Here is a 25146-nt window from a genome sequence, read left to right on the forward strand (position 1 = left end):
TGACGTTATTTAAAGTTAGAATCAAAGAATCAGAGACTACAGGGCTTAAAGCACCGAGATTAACGGCAATGCGTAGAGCTCACAATGTACACATTTTTCTCCCTAAGCAGCACATTGAGGGAAAGCGGTGTATGGAATGGGACTCCTAACAGCCGAGGCGGGCAATGTGCAAAATCAGCAGCGGGTGAGATGGCCCTTGGGTACTGGAGCATTAGTTGCTGACGCTTAGTTGCCTGTTGTGAGAGCCTAGTTGGACAGCTAAGCACTGATGTTTAGCATTTTTTCCGCTTTGCCCATAAATTGAACAAGGTGGCAGGCTCACTGAACATCTTCACCTTCAAAGCATAATTTTATTCCCTGTATAGTGTACCCATCCATTGTAGTGAGCAGGAAATTGGTAAGAGCATAATTGGTAGGGTCATTGAGAAAACAATAGAATGTCCGACAGGGAAAAGAAAGAGAAAATGATTGTCAGGAACAGCTGGATTCACAGTGGTACAGGATAATCGTTCAGAGAGGATGGGAACTATTTCTAAGTATCAGTGTTACCTGCTCTTTGAAGAGGGTTATTGAAGGGTTGGTCTTGATCTCCGGGGGGTAGAGAGTTCCAAATTCCGGAGAAGGATCGCTTGTAGGTTTTCTTTTTGTTAGATTTTTGTCGTTTCAGCAGTAGGGAGTTGTGCTATGCAGGATCTATTCCCACCAGATAGAACCAGTTTCTAGGCCAAGTAACAAGGAGTGTTGTGGTGAATGTCTTTGTGCTAAGAAAATCAAATGGGGGGAGTGAAGAGGTGGTGCCAATGGGCACCGAGGTGGGCACGTCCTCCTCTTTTCAGGGATTCTATTAATCAAAAGGGTCCACCTCACGTTGGGTGGGTGTATGTCCAGATGTCAATGGAATACACCTACTTTGTTAAAATACCCCTCACACACCAAAAGGGCCCTTGGTGTCATGCTTCATCATCGGGGTCTTCCCGTCCCGCTGCGGGGCGGGGCAGTGCTGCGACAAGCGACTACGCTGGAGCACCTTTAGATGGGGGTGCTATGTGTTAGGAGTGAGTGTCAGTGGGGTCAGGAGTGATATAAAGAGTGGGTTTCAAAAATACCTGGCCTGGTGGTAAAAAAAAAATTATTAGACACTGGCTGGTATTGTTAAAAGAAAAGTGAAGCGGAGAGGTAGAGCTAGTTAATGGGCTCTCTCTCCTGTGTGGGTCAACATGTTTCGAGGCGTGAAGCCTCTTCGTCAGGACCTAGGGGATGATCCCCCTGTCACTCACTAGTGTTACTCCACAAAGGTAGTTAAATGTCTTTGTGCATCATTCAGTCAATTTTCAGATGAATCCTAGCCTCAAATTTTAGTCAGTTAAAGGTATGTAGGACAGAGGTTATATCATCACTTTTTTAGGTGCCTTCGATGAGTCGAGCAGCCACATTCAGGGAACTAGATTTATGTTAGTTAGGCTGAAGAGGGTAGCATTTTCATATTGAGTTTGGGGTTCTCAAGTGATTGAACTGCTATTTTGAAATCTGCAGTAGGCAGGAAGGGCTTAAGTTTCCTGAATGCGTGAAGTTGGAGATTGGTCCCCTCTAATGGAGGTGCTGATTTGGTTTTGCATGGAGAGGTTGTTGTCCAGTATGATTCCTAAGGATTTTAGGGATTAGATGATATGTGGGGTACAATGCAAGTCTCTAAGAAGTGGGAGCCATTCATTGATGTTAGAGGTGGTGGTGGGTGGAAAGATTGATAGGAATTCGGTTTTGAGGGTGTTACGTTTGAGGTGGTTGCGAGTCAGCCAATGTTGAGTTTTTGACAGGGTAATGAAGAGGGTGCTGATGTCTTCGGGTGATGCAATTTTCAAATGAAGTTACATATCGTCAGCATGCATGTAGTAGGGAGCTGTTAGAGCATTTGAGGATTTCAGTCAGGTGTTTTATGTACAGGTTGAACGGTGTGGGCGATAGCATAGAGCCTTGGGGTACGTCGAGTGAGAATGGCATCTGGTCAGATAGGGTGCGGTTGATCAGCACTCTTTGAGGTCTGTTTTGTAGGAATGAAGAAAACCATTTAATACAGCGTCAGAGATATCCATCCTGTGTTCTAAGAGGTTCATAAGAGTTTTATGTTTGAACCTGTCAAACGCCACTGACAGGTGAAATAGGAATAATAAGCAGGACTCGTTTTGATCGAGTAAACGTGAAGCATCATGTTGACCATGGCACTTTCAGTGCCATGTCCAGGTCTGAAGCCAGATTGGTATAGATCGAGGAGTTGGAATTGGGTAATGTGATTGCAGAGTTGCTGATGAACACATTTTTCCAAAAGCTTGGCTAGGGTTGGGATGCTGGAGACTGGGCGGTAGTTGTTGGGATCAGAAAGGTCACGCATTTTTAAAATAGGGGTACTTGCCCACTTTTTAGGCAGTCCAGAATGGAGCCTTGTGTAAGAGAGGCATGGATAATCCAGGTCCATAAGGGGAGCAGGAGGTGTAAAGATTCATTGAGTTTGGAGGGAAGAAGGTCAATGAAGTGGTTAAAGTGTTTTATTGAAGTTAGTAGTTACAAGATGTCATTTTCATCTAAAGTCTGAAAGAATGACCAGGAGGCATTGTTTTCATGCTTGAAGAGGTGACTACAAGGGCATTCTTCATTAATATGGAGGTGCGAGGTGGTGGGGCTTTAATCGGTATGAGATTTACAACATTCGGGAGATGAGTGTCAATTAGCTTAGTTTTTTAGAAAAAGAAGGTGGCAAATGCAATTTGGAAGAGTATTAATACTAGAAAAGGAGGAGTGGCATTTTGCATTGATTTGATTTTTGAACATTTCAAATAGTTTTTGGGATCACTTAATAGCCATGTCTAGCTGTTGTCAAAAGTAAGATGATTTGCATCTTCTAATGCGTCTATTGTAGGCGATCTGTCTTTGCCACAGTAGTATGAGGTATGTCAAAAGAGGTCACTCTCCACGCTTTTTCCGCAAGTCTAAAGGAGTGGAATTTCTCAAAGGTTAGATCTTTTTATTGGGGGCTCTCTTTACCTGTTTGGGGACAAAGGAGTCCAAGAAGTTGGGCATAGAGCTAAAATAATGCTCAGTGAGGTTTTGTGTGTCAGACATATCAGTGGGCGGAAACATGAAATTGTGGCAGAAAGCAGATAGCGTGCCTGGATTGAGATTATGGGTTTCTCTAACCCAATGGTTGCCTTTTACTGGTTGCCCTTTAAGAATAGTTGCCTGGTCAGCTATGGAGGAGGTGATGCAGTAGTAGTCACCGGTGCATGGTAAAATAGTCTAAGGCAGGGGCGTGTCCAAGATGGCGACGGAGTAGGATGTGCTTTCTGTCCCTCCACCACCGTGATCTGCTTAGCCTTCCCCAGCGCCTTCCCTGGACCCTGCCCACGGCTCTAGTCCTACCGCGACGCTCCCGGAATCACTGGGGTGCTCTGAGCGCTACCCGCGCCTTCGAGAGTGGCGGATTGGCCTCGCGTCGGCACTGGGGCCTGTGGCGTGGCATACCAGTGGAGGCCGCGGACTTGCGTGCGGCGGTGCTGAAGAGGGGCCGCCCGGCCACGCAGCTGCGGATCCGCTCACCCGGACAGGGGCCGGCTGCACCCTCGGCGATCGGAGGTCCAATCTCGCTGGGGTTGAGTGCTTGGGCTGTCCGGTGGGGCCCCGGAGCGAAGTCCTGCAGAGCCGAGGGCCGAGACGGGCCTCCCAGATCACGCGAGCCCGGGGATCTGTGGCCTAGCGCCAGGACGCGACTTCAGCGGTCCGGTCTCCTGAAGTGCGGCCGATCACAGCCGGAGAAGAGACGGGAGCGGCGCTCGCCCCTGGCCTGCACTGAGGAGCGAGGAGCTCTCCTGGGGGCTCCCTGGACTTAGAACCGCCGGCGGCCCATATATGTGATGGCCCCTGATGGCGGCCTACTGACGGTGAGTCGCAGGCTCCCTAACTGCTGCCCCGTACACAAGTGGGCCAGGACATGTGAGTGCGGCCCGAGGAGGTGATGCCCCTCTCCTATTGAGGGAGGTGCGGGACACCCAGATCCGCGCTTGGAGTGACCTGAGCTGCCAGAGGGGAGCAGAGTGGGGTCGCCTGGCAGAGCGGCCTAGCCCTGGTAACGACACAGAGGGGAGCGCAGTGGGCCCGCTGAGGGATGATTGAGAGCTGCACCGAGACCTCGGGGTTGCGGCGGAGCCTCTGGCGCGACTGGCAGGGGCTCGCCATCGTCGGAAAGGGCTCACCAGCAGGCGCCAGCGACTGGTCGGATCGCGATGGCTCAAAGAAATCGCAAGGACAAACCCGGCAAAGAGGGGCCCCTGAAGGGTTCGCAGGCGGCGACATCCCCAAGCACTTGCTCCAGCTCGTCTCCCCGGCTGTGGGATGATGAAGCTCCGGCCACCAAAGCCTTCATGCTAGAACTCTTTTTGGCCACCAAGGAGGACATTTCGGAGCTTCGATCTCAGCTCGCCTCGGACCTCCGGGAGGTGAGAAGGGATGTCGATGGCATTGGCGAGAGGGTTGCGACGCTGGAAGAGCACGACCTGAGCACGGCAGAGGACATACATTGGCTCCAACAAGATGTGATCAGGCTGACGGAGCAAAACCTGGATCTACAGGCCCACGCTTAGGACTTGGAGAACCGTTCTCGCCGAAATAACATCCGCATACGTGCGGTGCCCTGGGGAGGAGAGGCGGGAGACTTGCGTGGATATGTGGAGGCACTTTTTTTGCAGATCCTGGGTGAAGAAGACCTGCATGAGATTAGAATGGACCGAGTGCATAGAGTTGGGCTGCCGAGAGGCGCTGGGGCTCCACCCCTGGACATTTTGGCCTGCATTCACGACTTTCTGCTCAAGGAACGCATACTTCGGAAGGCGAGAGGGATTGCTGACTTGCAGTTCAGAGAGCATCGCCCCCAACTCTTCCAAGACTTGGCTGCATCAACGCTACAAAAGAGGTGCACCTTTAAACCTGTGACAACCTACCTGAGGGAACAGAGTGTGGCGTACTCCTGGGGTCATCCCCTTCGCCTTATCTTCCGCTGGCAGAACAGGCTGGTCCAGGTCCGATCGCTGCAGGCAGCCAGGGAGTTGCTGGGCATGGACGCCACTGCCCCCTCCCCAGAGACGGATCGATCACCGGCGCGGCGGCGGCGCCGTTCGCCTTCCTGGCAGAGAGTGGGGCGACCGACGGTGCACAGTAGGCCGGATCCATCAGCCAGCCAGCAAGAGAGAGTCGGAGCAGTGGCCTCAGTGGTGAGTGCAACGGAGTCACTGTCGCAGAACAGCTCGGGAGCGGCATGATCCTGCAGGGAAGGCTGATAGGCGACGGAGGGACCACCCCCTTCCGCTCAGGTACCATGGGTAACTATGCACTTTTGGAGAAGACACCCCGGTCCACGACCTGAATGGGACATTGACTGGTGTTTCACCTGCGGCCCGCTGTGGGCTGCTGAAGCCGCCCTTATGGTGGCCTTTTGCTTCTTGTTTTTTTTTTCTCCCTTTCATGTTGCCCCCTCGGGGCTTCTGCAGTTACCGGTGGTGGAGGCACTCCTGTTGAGGCTCTCCAGACCTGAAGGGGGGGAGGAGGGTGGGTGTTTGGGGGGAGTTGGAGGGGGGTGAGGGGGGGTGGTGGTGGTAGTGTGAATGTATGTCGAGGTTTGTTGCTGCTATTGCAGTCTCAAGGTGTGGGGGGTCTGAGGGAAGGAGCTGGGGGGGATTGGGCTTGTTGAGGTTCCAAAGGTGCTGGATGGAGTAGTGTGTGACGGGTATAGGGTGGAGGGACGCTGAGCTGAGTGAGAGTCCTTATCTGTGATGCCGGTCACTGTTGGTACATGGAACGTGAAGGGGCTGAATTCCCCTCAAAAGAGGCAGAAGGTGTGGAAATATATTCTTGATCATGATTTGGATGTGGTGGGCCTCCAGGAAACGCATCTGACGAGGAAGGACGAGTCCCGCCTCAAGCATAAACAGTATCCGCTGATTTATAGATCCTCTGCCCACACTAAGCACAAGGGGTGGCTCTTATGTTCCGTTCAGCAGTGCGATTTCAGCCGTTGGGGGTTAGGAACGATAAGGAGGGAAGGTGGATCTTGGTCAAGGGGGTGCTCCATGGCAAATTGTGCACCTTTCTAGTCCTATACGCTCCCAATGCTGGCCAAAATAAGTTCCTCCAAGACTTACTGACTACAGTGGAGGACTTTGTTGAGGGGGCGCTTTTGGTACTGGGGGATTTTAACCTGGTGTGGGACCGTGAGCTGGACTGCTCTCGGCCCCAGAGGGCTGACGCAGGAGTCTGTTCGGCTGAGACACGTAGGCGGCTTACGGCCTGTGGCCTAGTTGACGGGTGGCGGGCCCTTCATCCCCTCGCCCGAGATTACACTTACTATTCACACGTCCATCAGTCTTATTCCCGCCTGGACTATGGGTTTCTGAGCCAGTCCCTGCGGGGAGCCCTGAGCGATGCTAGGATCTTCCCCCTTTCGGTCTCCGATCATAGCCTGCTGGCCCTCTGTTTTCATTGGGCTCCGGATGGTACGGGAATGCGCAAGTGGTATTTCCCAGCCTCCTTGGTTAGAGACTACCCCTCCTGTAGAGCCCTGCGGGCTGCGATCCGCTAATTTTTTTACCTTAACCCTGTCCAGGACACCTCGATTTTTGTCACTTGGGATGCCCTTAAGGCGTCGATCAGGGGTAGTTGCTTAGCCCTCAACGCGGCTATTAATAGGCAGCGGCGGGTGGAAAGAGAAGGGTTGGAGGACGAACTGGTCTGGCTGGAATTGACACATAAACAGAATCCCACCAGACAGATGCTCCGCTCGCTGACTGCTTGCTTAATCTCCACAACGGCCCCAGCAACGCCGGGGATGCCTGGCTTCACCTTGGGGTGCCCTCTCACAGGGAAAGCCAGGACGGGTTCCCCAGCGGTATACAGCGCCAGGACACCACGTAACGAGGTAACAGTGCGCTTTACAAGTATACATACATTACATTACATTACATTACTGCGGTTCGGGGTAAACTTAGGTCCCGCTATAATAATAGGGCGGAGTTCACTCTCCTGAAACTGCGCCGTCTCTCCTACTCACAGGGTAACAAGATTGGGAAGCACCTAGCGCACCAGTTGCGGGACAAACGGGAAAAGGAGTATATAGGCGGTGTCCGGGACCCCGGGGGTGACCTGCACAATCGTGATGAGGAAAAAGCGGAACTTTTTGGAGAGTTCTATGCTACGCTATACTCGGGTGATTCCCTGGACCCTGCGACCCAGCGTGACTACCTTGCTGCACTTCCACTCCCTCGCGTCTCTCCCGAGTGGAACGACTTGCTTGAGGCCCCCTTCACTAGGGAGGAGGTTCTGACAGTGATCAAAGCCCTGAAACCCAATAAGGTGCCCGGGGCGGACGGCTATACGGCACTCTTTTATCGAACCTTTGCGGCAGAGCTGTGTGACCATCTGGTACTCCTCTTCAATGCCATGGCGGAATCGGGCACGACCACGGACTCCATGGCAGGGGCCGTTGTGTCGGTTATCCCCAAGCCAGGGAAGGACCCTGCCAAATGTGCCTCCTATAGGCCTATAGCCCTGCTAAATATAGAGGCCAAATTATATTGGCAGCTAGGTTACAAGATCTCATGGCCACTCTCATCCACCCCGACCAATTCGGATTCATTAAGGGGCACCAGACCCACAATAACACTCGCCGTGTGGTCCACCTTATTGAAAAAGCTAATCGCTTCCGTATCCCGGCGGTATTGGTGGGGTTGGATGCGGAAAAAGCCTTTGATCGGGTGGACTGGGGATTCCTATTCCAGACCCTAAAGGCTTTTGGCTTTTCGTCCAAGTTTGTAACCATGATACGAGCGAACTATAGCTGCCCTCGCTCCAGGGTCTCGGTCAATGGTCACCTGTCGGCCTTCTTCCCCCACTCCCGTGGCATGAGGCAGGGATGCCCGCTTTCGCCCCTACTCTTTGCCCTGAGTATAGAGCCGCTGGCGACGGCGGTGCGGGAACACCCGGACATCCGGGGACTGCCTTTCACGGGCGCACAACATAAAATCTCGTTATTCGCGGATGACGTCTTGCTGTCTTTAGCAGATCCTGCACGCTCCCTGCCCAAGGTCCAAACTGAACTGGCACGCTTTGAGGAGGTGGCGGGCTTTAAGGTCAACTATGACAAGTCCTTTATTTTGAACCTTACGCTCTCCCTGGCGGAGGTGGACCGCCTTCGCCCGCTGTCTCCCCTGCCATGGACCCTTTCTTCCCTTCTGTACCTGGGATCCACCTCACTCCCACGGTAGGGAAACTGTACGCCGCCAACTTCCCTCCCCTGCTGGCTCGTATCCGCTCCGATCTGAGGCGCTAGCTACCCCTTTACATCTCGTGGCTGGGGTGGATACACGCGATTAAAATGACGCTTCTCCCCAAGATGCTATATTTATTCCAGGCGCTCCCCATCGTGGTCGATACCGACTTCTTTCGCAGTGTAAAAACCCTCATGCTCCGCTTTATTTGGCGGGGAGGGAGGGCTCGCTTTTCCTTTGCCACACTTAGGCACCCGCGAGAGGAGGGGGGGGGTCGGCCTTCCTGATATGCTTCTCTACTATAAGGCGGCGCAGCTTCGAGTACTGGTAGAGTGGTCTCAACCGATGTCAGAAAAACACTGGCTCCATATGGACAGGAGTGTGGCGGGGAGGTCGATATGGGACCTGGCGGGGAAGCCCAAGAGGGACAGGCCTAAAAATGCATATGTCAGCACCCCCACGGGTACCACCTTGAAGGTGTGGGATTCACTCGCCGGGAATGAGAGGTGGACAACGTTCCCTTCCCCGTTTACGCCCATCCATTTCAATCCTGCCTTCCCACCTGCCCAATTTCAGGGGCCCTTTAATGTCTGGAGGAAGGGGAGCTGTTTCGCCCTCACCCACCTGTTTCATGGAGTGGCCCCGCTAACATTTGACAACTGCAGAAGGGACTATGAGGTCCTGCCGACGGAACAATACCATCATGCCCAGCTTCTCCACTGGGCGCTTTCCCCTACTGTTCGCGACGCCGCTACTAGAGCTCTCACCCCCTTTGAGGCCTTTATCGCTCGGGCCTCTGGCATGCGGGGAACTATCTCCTTTCTTTACCGTTGCCTCCTGTCCACAGCGATGTCCCCCAGGCCGCGATACATGGGATCGTGGGAGGATTTATTGGACCGCGAGATCTCTGATGTAGAGTGGTCGCAGTTGTGGAGAGACTTAGCGAAACACAATCTCTCCATTGAACTCCGAGAGGCCCATCTTAAAACGATGATGGACTGGTACCTCACCCCAGCCAAACTACACCGTATATATCCGGGCGCTTCCGACAGATGCTGGCGGGGCTGTGGCCTGTTAGGTGACTTCCGCCACGTGTGGTGGGACTGCCCCGCTCTCCGCCCCTATTGGGAGGAAATCCTCTCTCATATTAAAGAGATCCTGGGGTACCCCGTGGCAGACTCAATGGCACACGTGCTACTGGGCCTCCGAGATCCACTGCTGGAACATCAGACCCGGGCGGATAAGAAGATCTTATGGTTGTGCATTGGGGCGGCCAAGACTACCCTGGCAGCGGCCTGGAAGAAAAGGGAGGCCCCAGCGATTTCTTTATGGTATGCTAGACTGTGGCGATTGTTAAGCATGGAGCGCATGGCTGAGGTCTTCTTGGGGGATTTTAAAAACTTTACCTTCCGCTGGGGTCCACTGGTCCGCTTCCTCTCTAAGGGGCTTCCATCTGCGGTCTACCCACCCACATTGCGGGCCCTCCATCTTTTCCAGGTATGAATGTTAGATGTATGATTGAGTGTGAACGAAGGACGCTACCACCACCGGGAGGGGGGGGGGTGGGGATTGGGGGGGTTTTCTGGGTTTTTTTCGTTGAATTATCTGAGACGCTATTCCTTGATTGTGGCGGGAGATGTACAACGATGCTCCAAAGAGGCTGCTGCTGGTTGTGGTCATCCCTGACATCGAGGGCTACCGGGTCTGTGTCGCTAACACCCGTGGGCATGCAATGGACCTGGCCTGCCCTCCCATAGGAATGCATGGGGAATGTGTGTGCCCATACTGGTTCCTGATGTGTGGGAAGTGCAGGGGCGAGTTTGCTATGTGCGAACTCGTGAGATTAAATGCTGTGCGACGGTGTGCGCAGATTTAATGTGTCTAGTGTAGAAGTGCCACTTCTAGAAGTTGGCATGTCTGTGCGGTGAATGTGAATTGACTGTCTGGCTTGTGATTGGCTGGAGCTGGCTGGTGTGCCTTGCTCCAGGAGTCTGCCCGGTGGTGAATGGGGAGATCAGCATGTTGATGGGAGGGAGGAGTGCACTTGGGACCTCTATAGGGCTGGCCCTTCCCTCCACAATGCTGGCTCCGCCCCCTGTGGTGCGTCTGATGTCCTTAGCCTGTTCTGTGAATGGGGAGAGGAGCTGGGCACAACAAAGTGTTCAAGAACCAGTTGTAACTGGTTCTTCCCCTGCCCTACAACCTTAGACAAAAGGAAATATGTGTATAAAAAGGTGCTGTGACCCCATGCAAAGGGTTCTCTCTGTGACCTAACTTGAGGGGGGCCTGCTGCTGCTGCTGGACACCAGGAGGAACCGCCACTGGGCGCTACCTCCATGCTGGAGGGCCCTGTGAGCTTGCCCGTGGCCCCAGCCTTTGCCCCCCCTGCCTGCTGAAAGACTTTGCCTCTCAAGCGCCTGGGGAGCGCTATATCTTTGGTGCTGGGAGCGCTTTGTTTTTCCCCCTTGGGAGCGCTTCTGCTTCGGAACTGCAGCACAGAGCTGCGATCGCGTTCCAGAGGGAGCCCCCGACATGGGGATCCCCCTGCATCTGTGCACTGTGAAAATCCGAGCGGGAGCCTACCCCGCAGCGGTACCTTGGAGGCGGGTGCCACCCCGCATAGCGTTTTTTTTTGCCGCCACTGGGGTCCGTTCATTTTCTACCTTGGGTCCCACCCCGCTTGAGCTTGTTTAATATCCCTAGCGGGTGCCCAACCCGCCAGGGACCTTGTAATTCACTGGGTGCCTACCCTGAATTGCCGACACCACCGCCCGCGGGCCGCCTAGTTGTGGGCGGGGCCTGCGAACGGCAGCGGAAGTACGGCCGCGTGAGGGAGAGGAAGTGCTGTTGGAGAAAGGGAGGACGGAAGCCTACCCCGCCTCCTAGGACGTCCCGGCACAGTCAGGAGAGCTCCGCGACAGGACTGCCCCAGGGAAGGCGACCCGGGGCTGAGGAGAGGTGGAGGCCGACCAGGGCACACTGCCGGTGCCCTCCCGCGGCCTCGGCGTCATTGCGGGAAATTGAGGACTGCGGCGGCTTCCTGAGCAGGGCTCCCGTGTGTGGAGAGAGCCCTGCATGTGGAGAGGAGCACCGCGAGCAGCTCAGGACGCCCGGAGAGAGGAGACTGGCAGCACAGGAGAGCCCGGTGAGTGGCGTTCCGGGGGAGGTGGTTGGGGGGGTGTTGGGGCACATTGCCAGGTGCCCTCCCCCCTCCTGTCAGAACTCAGTTCTTTGGGGGCAGCCCAGGGCTCCAATGGGGCAGGCAGGTTGTGTAAAGATACCCCTGTGAGAGCCCAGAGGGGCCCAGGATTTTCCACCGCATTTGCCCCAACGCGTGGCTTAAGTTCTCTTCAGAGCCCTGTGTGGCTGACCCACGAGGCAACCCATTATTACTCAAAGGGCCAGTGGGGCACGTGTCTTTTTCCACATGGGGCATAGTTGTTTTCAGAGCCTAGATGGCTCCAACGTGTTGCTGATTGTTTTCCTGAGCCCCGTGGCTCCAACATTTGGCGCCATTTGTTAAAAGGGCCACTGAGAGCCTATGCCACATTTGAGTGTTTTCCAGCTGCCCAGCAAGTAGTGGGCAGCTGCACCGTTTAGGCGCATTGAGAGCACGTGCCCCCCTATTTGGGATTCTACAGCTTCCCAGCAAGTAGTGGGCAGCTGCCACGTTTAGGCTCTAAACTCTTGCGCACTCTTCTTTGGCTGCGTGCACAGTCTGCCCTGACACTGTTGGACAAAGGGTGTTTGAGCCCCATGGAAGGCAAGTTGGCCTGGGGTCAGTATCTAATGTGATTTTGGCACTAGGTGATTGCCTACTGTGTTTTTGATGATAATGGCCTAATGTGATTTTTGCGTAATGTGCAATGCCTTTATACCTATACCTCTAAATGTGTTTTTATGAGTAGGAGGTTGTTTTGCCTAGTACAGTTTATACTAGTGAGTTTATGTTTACCTGCGTGATCTATGCCTAAGTTGATTAGTATTGTGTAGTGTGTTCCTACCTTTTACCAGTGGTTACTCGTTGTGTTCTACAATTGTTATTTTGTGCTACAGTTATCCTAGATGCTATTTCTACTAAGTGTTGATTCTGACACTGGCCCACGTGGCCCTGTTATGTGTATATATTCCCCTGTAAATACTGCCCAGTGCCAGTTGGCACAGTGTATCTGCGTGATTATGATCTAATGTGTTTATGGTAATACAAAGGCTATTTTTATATATACAACCTTGTGTGGAGACCCTTTTTGTGGTGTGCCTAGTGTGTTGCTGCTGTGTGTGTGTGTTGCGCAAACGCTTTACACATTGCCTCCGGGATAAGCCTGACTGCTCGTGCCAAGCTACCAAGGCGGTGAGTAGGGGTTATCTTGGCGTGTAACTCCCTTGCCCTGATTAGAGTGGTGGTTTCTGCCTGGCTTTGGCGCAAGCCTTAGCCAACTAGAAATCCCATTTCTATCAGGGAGCTTCTGCTGTTAAGCCATTTCACAGTGCGCTTTACTATGAGCAAAGGTCTGAAAGAAAGCCTCAGGCCTAGTCGTTGCAAAGGCTAAAGTATAATTGCTTGGTGCAAATATTTGAAAACGTGATTATAAATGTAGCATCTTTAATATTGTTTTTCATCTCTACAAATGTCACTCCATGACATATTCCAGTTTTTATTTTATTATTTAGTTTACTAGAGGTAATCACACAATTTGTAAGTCAAACATTTCATTTGTATTTAAACATTCTAAATTGCATTTCTAATGGACTAAAATATGTCTATTTCTAAATAGATGGTCATCTCTCTCACATGATATTGTGGTTCTGTGTTTCTTGCCAGACTGCATTGTGGTTGGGTTACCCTGAGCCTCAAAGCTTTTTACAGGATTAATCGAAATGAAGGTGTCAAGATTATTTTAATGCAACATTTGTAAAGTCTTAAGTCAACATTCATTCGATACAGATTTAATAGGTTCATTGTAATTCTAAATAAGTGATCTACTATGGGGCGAGGAACTAACTGAACATGATATTATAGTCAGCACATTTCTAAAGATGACATGGATGGGAGGTAGTCACACAATTGTTTTACTTTGATCAAAGATCGAGAGGAAAGCCTTTGAGCCGAGTCACTGCACAGTCTAAAGTAAATTTGGTGCAATATTTTGAAAAAAACGCATTTATTAATGAAACATTTCTCATGACAACTTTGACTTCAATATTAACATAATGAAATATATCTTCAGTATTTTAATTTAACAAGGTGCATCTTCATTTTTATTTGTGAGTTATTTTCTAAAGCAAGCATTTTAATAACATTTAAACACATTCTAAAATGTGATTCTAACATAGTAAATAAGTTGTTTTCTAAATATACTGTCATTTCTCCCAACTTTTTGAAAAATATTTGGAATTTGTGCTTGTTCTTCAGGCCTACACATTTCTTTTACAGTTTAGATCAATGATTTCTTATTAATTTCAGTCATAGATGTGCTTATGTGTTATTTCTCTTAGACTACCAGTTGATGTATTAATGTGAGTAAAGTTTAACACAAAGAATGGCATTTTTCATATGCAGATGAAGCCAATCTGGGATAAACTCCATCACGTTCCACAGTGACATATCACAAGCAACTACGTCGCCCTTAACACAGATAATTTTTGCTGTGATAGTAAAGAGTTGATTCGGGTCGACGGTCCGAAACCACAATTGCAGTGCAACCACACCATCCTATTTCCCTATGGGAGCTTGTGCGGCAGTCAACAACCTGCCTCAGCACAATCTCTCATAGAGAAATGGGAGTCACTGTAGATCCCTGCACCATGTGGCAGTTACTTCACAGTGCCTGCCAAACGATGCATGTATTTACAGGGTGGGCTCCATAGGTACCCCATAGGCCCCCAACCATAGATCACGGAGAGAAGGGAGCCCTGCTAGGGGCCTCCAAAGTCACTTTCAGACAGACTTTCCATGACTGGAAGCCAGACATGGAAAACCTGTAACAAACTAACAGCATTATTCCAACGGCAGAAAAGCCATCTGTACGGGATTATGTTGTTGTTGCAACTGGCTGACAAGCTCCTTGAGCCCTTCGGAAGGCAGCCAGGTTGACCTGCCGGTTTCAAATCCAACTGACATCACTGTAATATGGAGGTCAGATTTGCAACCATGAATGTGGTTGGAAAACCTCAGATGGGGATTTAGAATCTTTCCTTCTAACATCTAAATTAGAGCCTAAGGGCGATATGTATCAAGCATTTTCGCATTCGCAAAGGCCGAAATTCGCAGAATTTCTGTCTTTGCGAATGCAAAAATGCTCATCGGCATGTATGAATACAAAACTCATTGAAATTAAGGAATCGCAAAAAATGCTATTCCACTGTTTGCGAGAAGTGTCATTCTGCGAATAAATAGCGATATTGCACATTTGCGAATTTCAATTTTGTGAAAATCGCAAAAGCAAAATTGCAAATATTGGAAATCGCAGAAAAATCGCAGATCAGCAATTTTCGCAAAAAAAAATCGCAATGAGATGTATGAAAAATTCGCAAATAGCGATTTTTGGAAATTCGCAAAATACAGAATCGCAATTACCACCAAGTAGGAGCAGGTGGTAACCAGGTTCAAACTATTTAAGCAGCAACAGAATTAAAAAAACTGTTTACCACAATGGCGGGCCTTTACATCATAGCAAGGAGGATGCGTTTGAGAGCTGCTGCACAGAGGAGGCTACGGCAGGACAGGATATTCCGTTTGCGTGTGACCATCTCCCAGCGCCTTGAGGAGGAGCTCTACACATATTACAGGCTTGAGGAAGACAGCATAAATGATTTAATAGCAGAACTCAGACCCTACCTTGAACACCCCACACGCAGGACAAATGCCATCTCCACAGAAATACAGGTCCTGTGTTCATTACACTTGTTGGCCTCTGGAAGTTTTCAGGGGGTGATTGCCTCAGCAGGAGGGGTGTCACAAAGTGCCCTATCGCAATTCTTCCATGCCTTCCTAGATGCCATGGTTCAGAGGATGCCACATCACATTTACTTCCTCAGCACACCACAGGCAATAGCATAGGCAAAGCAGGACTTTTATCAAATCTCATATTTCCCACACGTGATAGGATGCATAGATGGGACACATGTTGCTATATCCCCCCCTCAAGCAATGAATACATCTTCAGAAACCATAAATGCTACCACTCACTGAACATTCAGGTGGTGTGTGATGCACAACACATCATTACAGACATCGTAGCAAAGTACCCTGGCAGCACACATGATGCATTCATCTTCCGACACAGTGGGATATATCGTAGACTCTCAAGAGGGGAGTTTGGCGAGGGATACCTGCTCGGTAAATACCTTCAGACATAGGGGTCATTACTACCAACTACCATGTGCATGTCACAGGCTAACATATTTTTATCTAACCCACAGGTGACAGTGCTTATGCAGTACGGGATTTCATCTTGACTCCCTACCTCAATCCCATCAATGCAAGTGAACGCAGGTACAACAGGGCACACATTGCTACCAGAGGCACCATCGAACGGACAATCCTGAAAAGCAGATTCCGGTGCCTCCATAAAAGTGGAGGTGCACTCCAATACAGCCCCAATACGTGCTGTAAAATTGTGGTGGCTTGTGCCATGCTCCATAATATTGCAACGAGAAAAGGGACACCAGTGGAGCTGAGTGACTCAGGACCCTCTGATGTGGAGGGGCCTGGACCTGGACGTATGGTAGCTGGTAGAGCTGTTGCAGCGGCTGGGCGCCAGAGGCGTGATGAGATTACGCGCAACTATTTCTAGGTAAGGACAAACGACACAATGCCAAGTCATGTAAGTGTGAATGTAGTTTTTAATCCTTAATAGCAGGATATGTATCAACTCTAAACGTACAGTAGTCAAACAAGATATATTTAGCACATGTTACATTCACAGTGCTCCAAACAGTAAAGGTGTGCCTCACAAGTTGGATGATGCACAGGCTAATGTTCAGTGGAAGGTGTAGCCCTATTGGTTCTGCCACTACGCCGTCTCTCTAAGGTTGGCGGTGGGGTGGTGTTGCTCCTAACTGACTGATTGTCTTCTTCGCTTGGAGTCAGTACTCCCGGCCCAGTTGTGCGTACTTGGCGCAACTCATCCACAGCAGTGGTCACTTGCATGAGCGCATTGCTATGTCTTGTGCAGCATGGCTGAATTGCCGCTGCATCTCAATGCTGCGCCTGGCCTGGATGCTACATGTAGCCGCCAGGCGGTTGATGGCCCGGGTGTACCTGTCTTGGCGTTGCCAACCTCTGCGCCTAGCACTACCCTCAGAACGCAATTCTTCGCATATGGCCTGTAGGCCATCCTTCATGTCATTCCTTAGTACACGGAAGCCCTCCCTCACCTCCCTTTGTAAAAGTTTTATGTTTTTTGCCTGCAGGCGCTGCACCTGCAACATGTTGAGTTCCAGTCCTGCATAAACTGATTCATCACCTCGCTCATCAAAAAGGTTGGCCGTGCGTCATCTGCGCCTGGCTGCACTCCGTGGGACATGCTGTTCTGTTGCTGGTCCCTGTTGCTCTGGCTGTGTGTCCACATTTGTTACATTTTCCCCACTTTCTTCTGCGTCATCCTGAATTGGCACTAGAGGTCTGACTATGTGTCTCCTTCTTCGTCTGTGACTGGTCACAGGGCTGTCCTCCCCATCTGTGTTGACATCTTGGCCTGCTTCTCCTGACTCAGTAACTGTCACACTGGCTGAGGGCTGTGTCGAAGATGGTGCTGTGGACAGAACAGCACACATTAATTAACTTCACTGACTTGCACTGTATAAATGAAATTTTCCCACCTCTTACAAGTAAATTGGTGTCTTGTTTCACTCGCAAGCCTGGCAGAATACATGTTTGACTATTTTAGCTGCAAATTTTAAACTTTGATTTACATGTGACTACATCTCCCATGATGCATTGCTGGGTCTGCCTGTGTGCCTGCTCTGGACTACCTATCTTGTATCTTGACCCTGGCTAACTGCTGGGGAGTGTTGGGGGGTGTTAAGGTTGTGAGGGCATGGTTCTTACCTTTTGCAGATGCTGGCTGGTCAGAGCTGTCCAAATCAGCCACTCCTCCCACACTCTCTGGTTGCAGGGTCCCCTCCACCAGTTCCTCCAGGGGTGTGGAATCAGAAACAGATGATGTCCCACCACCTGTTAGCCTGGACTGCTCCAGCCTGGCAGCTAGTTTTTCCTTGGAGCGCAGCCGCAGGTCGTACCAGTGCTTTCTGAGGTCCTCAACACTCCGGGGTGTCACACCCACAGCATTCACCTTGTGCTGTATGTCTTCCCAGATCCTCCTTTTGCGACTCTCTGGCACCTCCCTGGATTTCCTTCCAAAAAGTAATTCGTTGTTTGTCACCATTTCATGGATCAGAGCCTCCAATTCAGCCTCAGAAAACTTTTGTTTTCTTTTCCTTGAGCTTTCACTCTCCTGCTGCTGGGATTCCTGCCTGGGCTTGGCTCCACTCTCAGCCTTAGTTTTCCAGGTGACTGCACTGTTCCAAACACACCTTCACTCTGACTCTGAATCAGGTAGTCAGGTGCAGCATGGGTAGTCAATCACTTCCTGGTTGTGATGTCATCATGCTGCACCAGAGTTCCTGATTGGATCATTCTAGAAATTCGCGAAATTGCGATTTTTCGTTCATTTTTGCGATTTTTTGCACAAATTGCGATTTTCCAATGCGAATTCGCATATTATGCGATTCCTACATGTTAAGGATTCGCATATGGGGAAATCGCTAATAAATAGCGATTTTTAAGAAATCGCTATTAATTAGCGATTTCTTTCATACATATCGATTTGCGATTCTGAATGTGCGATTCGGTAAATTTAGCAGATTCAGAATCGCTATTCTGTACTTTCATACATATCGCCCTAAGTGTTTTATTTTACATTAAGGGGCCTATTACGATTGAGTTGGAAAGCCTTCTTATTATAAAGGCTGTTTGATTTTAAACCGGCTGGTCAGACCTACTGGCTTCCGACGGACTCAAGAATCCCGTCGAGCAGTCAGAGGCCCCTCATAATCCCCTGTGTATGTTATGTTATTATGTTATGTTATGTTATATAAAGTTTTGTTAAGCGCTCTGCTACTCGTACCGAGTGTCCCGGCGCTATCAGAGCCAACACAACACAACCATCATGGCATAGGGGGACTAATTACAGAACAACCACGTCTTAAGCTCCTTCCTAAAAGACAGTAGGGTCACGCATTTTCTTAGTGACAGTGGCAGTGCATTCCAGGCTCAGGGTGCAAGGTAACCAAAGGATCGAACCCCGATGCGAGCACGCCTAACTGCTGGGATAGTAGTCAGTGAATGGGACGCAGAGCGAAGAGCTGTAGATGAAACATGAAAACCCAACCGCTTCCTTAGGTAACCTGCGCCAGTGCCAAGAAGTGCCTTAAAAGCCATTGTCAGCGTCTTGAACTCGATACGTTTCCGTATTGGAAGCCAATGAAGGGATTTCAGCAGGACAGCCACATGAGCCCTCCGACCAAGGCCGAAGATAGCTCGGGCGGCCGAATTCTGCACCACCTGCAGCCGTAAAAGAAGATAATCGGGGAGGCCGAGGTAGAGCACATTGGCGTAGTCGAGCCTGGAACCTACCAAGGCTTGCACTATACTTTTCCTGTGGGCAATGGACAGGAGAGGGAGGAATTTCCTGAGCATTCTCAGTAACCTAAAGCATTGACCCACCAGACCCAGAATCTGTGGTTTAAGGGACAGGGTGGTGTCCATCTTGACTCCCAGATTCTTTGCCATCCCCGTCTCCACAGAGGGAGGGTGGATATCGGCCGGCCACCAGGACTTCCAGCATGGGTGCGGAGAACACCCAAAGAAGAGGACCTCAGATTTGTCTGGGTTGCATTTCAGCTGGTTTGTATGAAACCAGCCGAACACGGCGCCCAGGCAGTTCTTAATAAGCTCTCCGTCAAAATCCCTGTTCCTGCTACAGGTGAAGAGCAGCTGGGTGTCATCGGCGTATGAGACAATCTGGGCACTGCAGGCCTCGGCCAGCACCGCCAAAGGGGACATATAGATATTGAAAAAGGTGGGACTTAGAATCGACCCCTGGAAGACTCCCACCTCCAATGGCAGTACTGCGGCCGAGTACGGCGGGGCCCAGACTGTCTGTTGCCGATTCGAGAGAAAGGACTCGAACCACCTAAGCACCGTTCCCCTTAGCCCAATCTCCACGAGTCTGGCCAGGAGACGGTCGTGAGGAACGGTGTCAAAGGCCGCCCATAGATCTAATAACACCAGCAAAGCCTTTCCTCCCCTGTCCAGGACCTCCTTGATCGCTTCAGACACCTCGAGCAATGCCGTCTCCGTGCTCATGTTTGCCCTGAAACCGGACTGAGTAGGGTGAAGGAAGCCGTGAGATTCTACAAAATCCACCAGGACAGCCTGCACGTGCTTCTCAGTCACCTTGGCCAAGACCGGGAGCAGCAAGATTGAACGGTAGTTGGCATGGGTGCCAGGATCTAGTGCCGGCTTCTTTAGAAGGGGAAGGACCAAAGCTTCCTTCCAAGCAGGGGGCACGTCTCCTGTCTCAAGGGAGCAGTTTAACCATGGGGTTAATCACGTGTGCCAGTTTGGCGAGGTATTTGGCCGGACATGGGTCCAAAGGTGACCCAGATCGCATCTTAGATAGAATCTCCAGCGATTCCTGTGGTGCAATAGGGGGGGAAATTAGAAAGAAAGGGCTGCCCCAGCTCCGGTTTGGGGGAAGGCCTAGCCATGGTAGAGCTTGCTGCCCCTGCAGCAGGAGTGAAGGTTGCCTGGATACTGATGATCTTATTCGCAAAAAAGCTTGCCAATTGAGTAACCCAGGCCTTCGAGAAGGAGCGTTTAGGAGTGATAGAGGCCGGAGAGGTGAATTCCTTTACAATCAGGAAAATGTCTTTGCTGGAATTAGAGGCCTCCTCAATCCTCCTGGCAAAGTATGATTTCTTTTCTACAAAAATTGCCTTGTGGTAAGCCTTCACGCACTGCCTGTAAGCCTCCTTAAGCCTCCTTAAGGGGCTCATCATAATTTGAGCGCCAGGCTCGTTCAGCCTTCTTGCAGAGCCTACGGCTGGCGTTTAGCATGGGCGTGAACCAAGGCGCCGAGGCACGCTGAAAATTCCTAACCTTCCGCTGAGGAGGGGCTAGCTCCTTGAGGCAATGAGCTAACCATGTTTGAAAGAGGTCCAAGTCCTGTTCCAAATGGCCTGTTGGCTGGCATGGATTGGACAGTAAATACTGCGTGACCATGTCGGGAGAAATATTATGAAAGGCATACGAAGGTGGGGGGATAGGACAGGTCCCTCTGGACGAGAGGCTTGATTTGTAAGGAATATCAAAATTGACCAAAAAATGGTCAGACCAGAGCACAGGTTGAGGGAAAGCAACTGTGATGGGAATTGTAGAAAAGATCTGGCCGAGCATGTGCCCCTTGTTATGGGTGGGGGAAGCCAAACATGGTAGCAGGCCAAGCGGCTTGGTTGAGTCTAGCAGCTTGATGGTGTCAGCTGCATCTGGCATATCCATATGGATGTTGAAATCACCTAGAAGTACGCAGTGCTTAAACTGCACACTTAAAGCTGAAATCACAGAATATAGCCCCTCGTGAAAGGTCCCAATAGGTCCAGGTGACCTGTACACTAACAAGCCCGCGCAGGATTGAGCTGGTGAAATAGTCAGGCAGAAACCCAGAGCTTCAGCCCCGCGGATGTCATTCGTAGGGAAAATAGAGCACTCAAAGCGACGGTCGATCACCAAGGCCACACCCCCACCTTTGCCTGTGCCCCGGTCCTTCCGCAGCATAAGGTAATCAGGGGGCAGAGCATTAGCGATATGTGGCCCGGAAGTCTCGCTCAACCATGTTTCAGTTAAGAAAAGACACACCAGCTTAGAGGCAGAAAGAAGGTCAAAGAGGTCCTGCGCGTGTTTGCTTACGCACCTTGTATTCAGGAGAGCACAGGAAATATTGCGCACAGGCGGTCCCTGACCCGGCATAGGAGCGCTCGAGTGTCCTATCTTAGCCGGGGCCCGCCTGCCCCATACCTCAAGCATAGACCAACCACACCCCTTGCAGAGAAAGTTCCCTCTAAAACACCGGCCCTGCATTGCACTGTATGGCCTTTATGCCTTAGGCATTATGATTTTGCTTTTCAACATGCTTATCATGTCAGGATTTGTATTTGCAGCCTCCGGTTGGGAGCCTGGGGGGCATTTATGGTGCCGTACTGTGAATCCCTGCACCTTGTGGCAGGCACAGTGAGGTGCCTGCCACGTTCTGCAGGGAGTTTTACACAGGCTCCCATTTCTCCATGGGAACTTGTGCTATGGCCAGTTTACGGCTGCAGCACAACATCATATAGGGAAATGGAAGCATGCGACCGCACCGTGTGCGTTTGCATTGCAATGGATGTGTCCGGGCTGCTTACTGGAGGTTGGTCGTTCCCACGACCATGGCAATCAACATCATAATCAGGCCCTATGTAGGGAAGGATGTCCTCACATGCAAATGGATGATTGTGGGGAGTGTGTAAGTGGATGGGTAAAATGAGAAATTTCAAGATGCAGTTTTTGTATTATAGATTAAGTCTTTTATGCACGCAGGGAATCCATCTAGGCAACTGAGCACGACGTTGTCATACTTCTTACTCCAAGGCATGGCCAGGAATGTAGGCAAGACCTGCTTCTTCTGATGACTTCATGAGGGAGAAGTTGCGCAATATAATTGCTTTGCATCCTCTGCTGTCTTCCTTCCTTAACACTGTAATGTGCTCATGTTGCATCTTTATTATGTTCTGCAGGCTAGGAGGATCTCTACATCCCAATATTTTCACCAAGTCAGCAAGATGCTGCCATGAGGCCGGCTCATCTGACACACTTAGACTGCACAGAAGCATGAAAAATAATAAGCGGTTCTCCACATAGGAGATTCCATTGCCCGCCTCATCCACAATGAAGGTACTGTCTCGTGACTGAAATTGCCTTCATCTTATGCTGGTGTCTCTTGAACATGTTACTTCTTGAAATGGGACATACTTTGAAAAGTTCTGCTATTCACCCTTTTAGGTGTGCAAATATCGTTTGGGGCACCTGACATTGCTATGTATGCACAAAACAGATTTGCATTATTCACTGCTGCAATGTGTTAGCCACGTCCTGATCCCCTGCCTAAGCTGGATATACAGAAAGACTTCGAGGAGGGTTTTCTGCAGACCCTGAAATATATGTTCAGCAGTAGGGAACTGCCCGTCATGGTATAAGTCCCTACATGTGCGAATGTGGTTGCCCTCCCTAAAGTTGTGGAATAGTGTTTCCTGGAGAAGAGGCATGCTCGGGTGATATGTGAAAGGTAGGGATGAAAACTATAGCATGGGAGAATGTAATAGGCGCCCTATGTGTTGCCATGCCGCTATCGTGCATGTAAACTGTGGTCGGCATCTTATCTCTAGGGTTAATCGGGTCATAAATCACCCTGTCTATTGGAAGGGGGTGCGCAAGCCAATGCTCTGCTGCATCCTGCGGCATGTACCTTGGCTGTTCCGCCCAGAACCATGCATAATGGGCTTGTGCACTAGTGTAATATAATTAAAAATGTGGTATGCCAAACCCGCCCTGGGAGTACGGTCTAATAAGCATATTCCATTGTAATCTCGGCTGTTTACCCCCACATACTAGGCGCTTCAGCTCTGACCTTAGTGTCTTAAAAAAAAACTTCCCAGGATAATACGGAATATTTAAAAATAGATGAAGCAGCTGAGGGAGACCACCATTTTGATTAATAAAACCCAGGCCGACATGGATAAGGGCAAAGCAATCCAGCAGTTGACACAGTCCGCTATGCGAGTCATTGCAGTGGCATAATTTAAACGCTTGAGCTCCTCTCTGTCCCTGGTGACCCATATCCCTAAGTATCGCAGCTCCTTGTCACACCACTCTAAGGGATAATCCAATGAAAAGCAGACTGTTGATGTTGTCAACGGGAAAATGCAAGGCTTCCCCAATTGATTTGGATACCCGACAGTTTCCCAAATACTATAAACTCCCAGAGGATCGGATTCAAGTTTTCCTGTGGGTCTCGGATATATAGGGTGATATCATCTGCGTAGAGGGATATGAGAATTTGCCGCATATTACACCGCAAAGCCTTATCATTGTGGTGCTGCCATAGTTTCGCCGCCAAGGGCTCCACTGCAATAGCAAAAAGCAAAGGGGAAAGCGGGCGCACCTGTCGAGTAGCCATAGTGATTGAGAATGTTTGGAATGTACGACCATTAACGAGCACCTTGGCCACCGGCAGGTGATATAACTGCCTAATCCATGAAAGATAGAAGGGGGAATCCGATTCGCAGCATCACCCCAAAGGTATAGTCCCACTCGATGGAATCAAAAGCCTTAGTGGCATCCAAAAAAATAGCAGCCATGGGCAGGTCAGGCGAGACATTATTAAGAACAGCAAAAGGTGTTCTCAAATTGTGTGATGTGGCCCTCTCGGGGACAAAGCCCGACTGATCAGGGAGGATCAGATTTTCCATCAACAGGCCCAAACGGGTAGCAACTCGCTTAGCTAATATTTTGTCATCACAGTTAAGTGGAGAAGTGTGGCTCAATGGTTAGAGAGGCAGACCCTGATGCAGAGGTCTAGCCCAGGACCAGGGTTCAATTCGCCGCCTCGGCGGGTCTTGGGCTCAAAATTCCACGGACCTGATATTTCTCACCTCGGTGCCTATTCCAATCATGGAGTACCACTCTGCAACTCTGGGCAATAGCTTGCTTAATCTCCACAACGGCCCCCACAACGCTAAGGATGCCTGGCCTCCACCTTGGGGGTGCCCAGGAGTGGACACCTCACAGGGAAAGCCAGGATGGGTTCCACAGCGGTATTCGTACAAGCGCCTTGAGACCCTTGCGGGTGAGTAGTGCGCTATACAAGTATCAATTTACAGTTAAGACGAGAGAGTGACCTATAGGAGTCACATTGCTGGGGCGGCTTCCCTGGCTTCAATAGTGAAATTATAGGAGCATCCCTCATGGATGCAGGGAGGCAGCGAACCTCCAGCGATTCTTCATACACCTCACGTAAAATGGGGGCCATGAGATTAATATACGTTTTGTAAAACTCTATGGGGATGCCTTCCATTCCCGTGAGCGTCTCCCTAAACTTAACTTGGGCAGAATTGGTCGTTGTCGAGGCCAATTCCACTTCTAGTGATTTAAGCTCTGCATTCAGTTTACTTAATGAGTTGGTTATGTCTCTAAGTACCCCCAACCCTTTTGATATGCAGAACCCACGAAGCGTGACCTTGAATGCCTCCCAAATGATTTCTACACTATCCACCGACCCTCTGTTGTGTACAAAAAAATCATGTACCTCCTCCCGCAGCTCTTCCTGAAACACTGTGTATAGCAGAATAGAGGCATGAAGACGCCAGATGTTGCGCGGCTCGGCAAAGTTCAAAGAGGACAGTGTCCAAATACGTTCTGGCCAGGTGTTGCACTCGGTCTATTGCAGGGTCCAACCTGCGGGACAACAACCAATAGGCTAGCCTTGCCCATGAAGCAGCTTGTGCCGTGTATTGAGTCCCTTCCTGTGCGTGTGGGTGGGTATGCTGCCAGGCATCAATCAGTTGATAGGCGGTAATAGTGTCACAGAGGGTTGTGCGCGCTTTGGTGTAGTGATGAGGGGCCGGGTGTGACCTATCCAGGCTCGGGTTATAAGTAACATTGAAATCACCACCCCAGATAATATGATTGGAACCTACATCAAATATCTTGGCCCACAGTGTGGTGTAAAAATTCGGGTCGCCTACA

Source organism: Lissotriton helveticus, chromosome 2_1 (assembly GCF_964261635.1).
Source record: "Lissotriton helveticus chromosome 2_1, aLisHel1.1, whole genome shotgun sequence".
In the NCBI taxonomy this organism is placed as follows: Eukaryota; Metazoa; Chordata; class Amphibia; order Caudata; family Salamandridae; genus Lissotriton; species Lissotriton helveticus.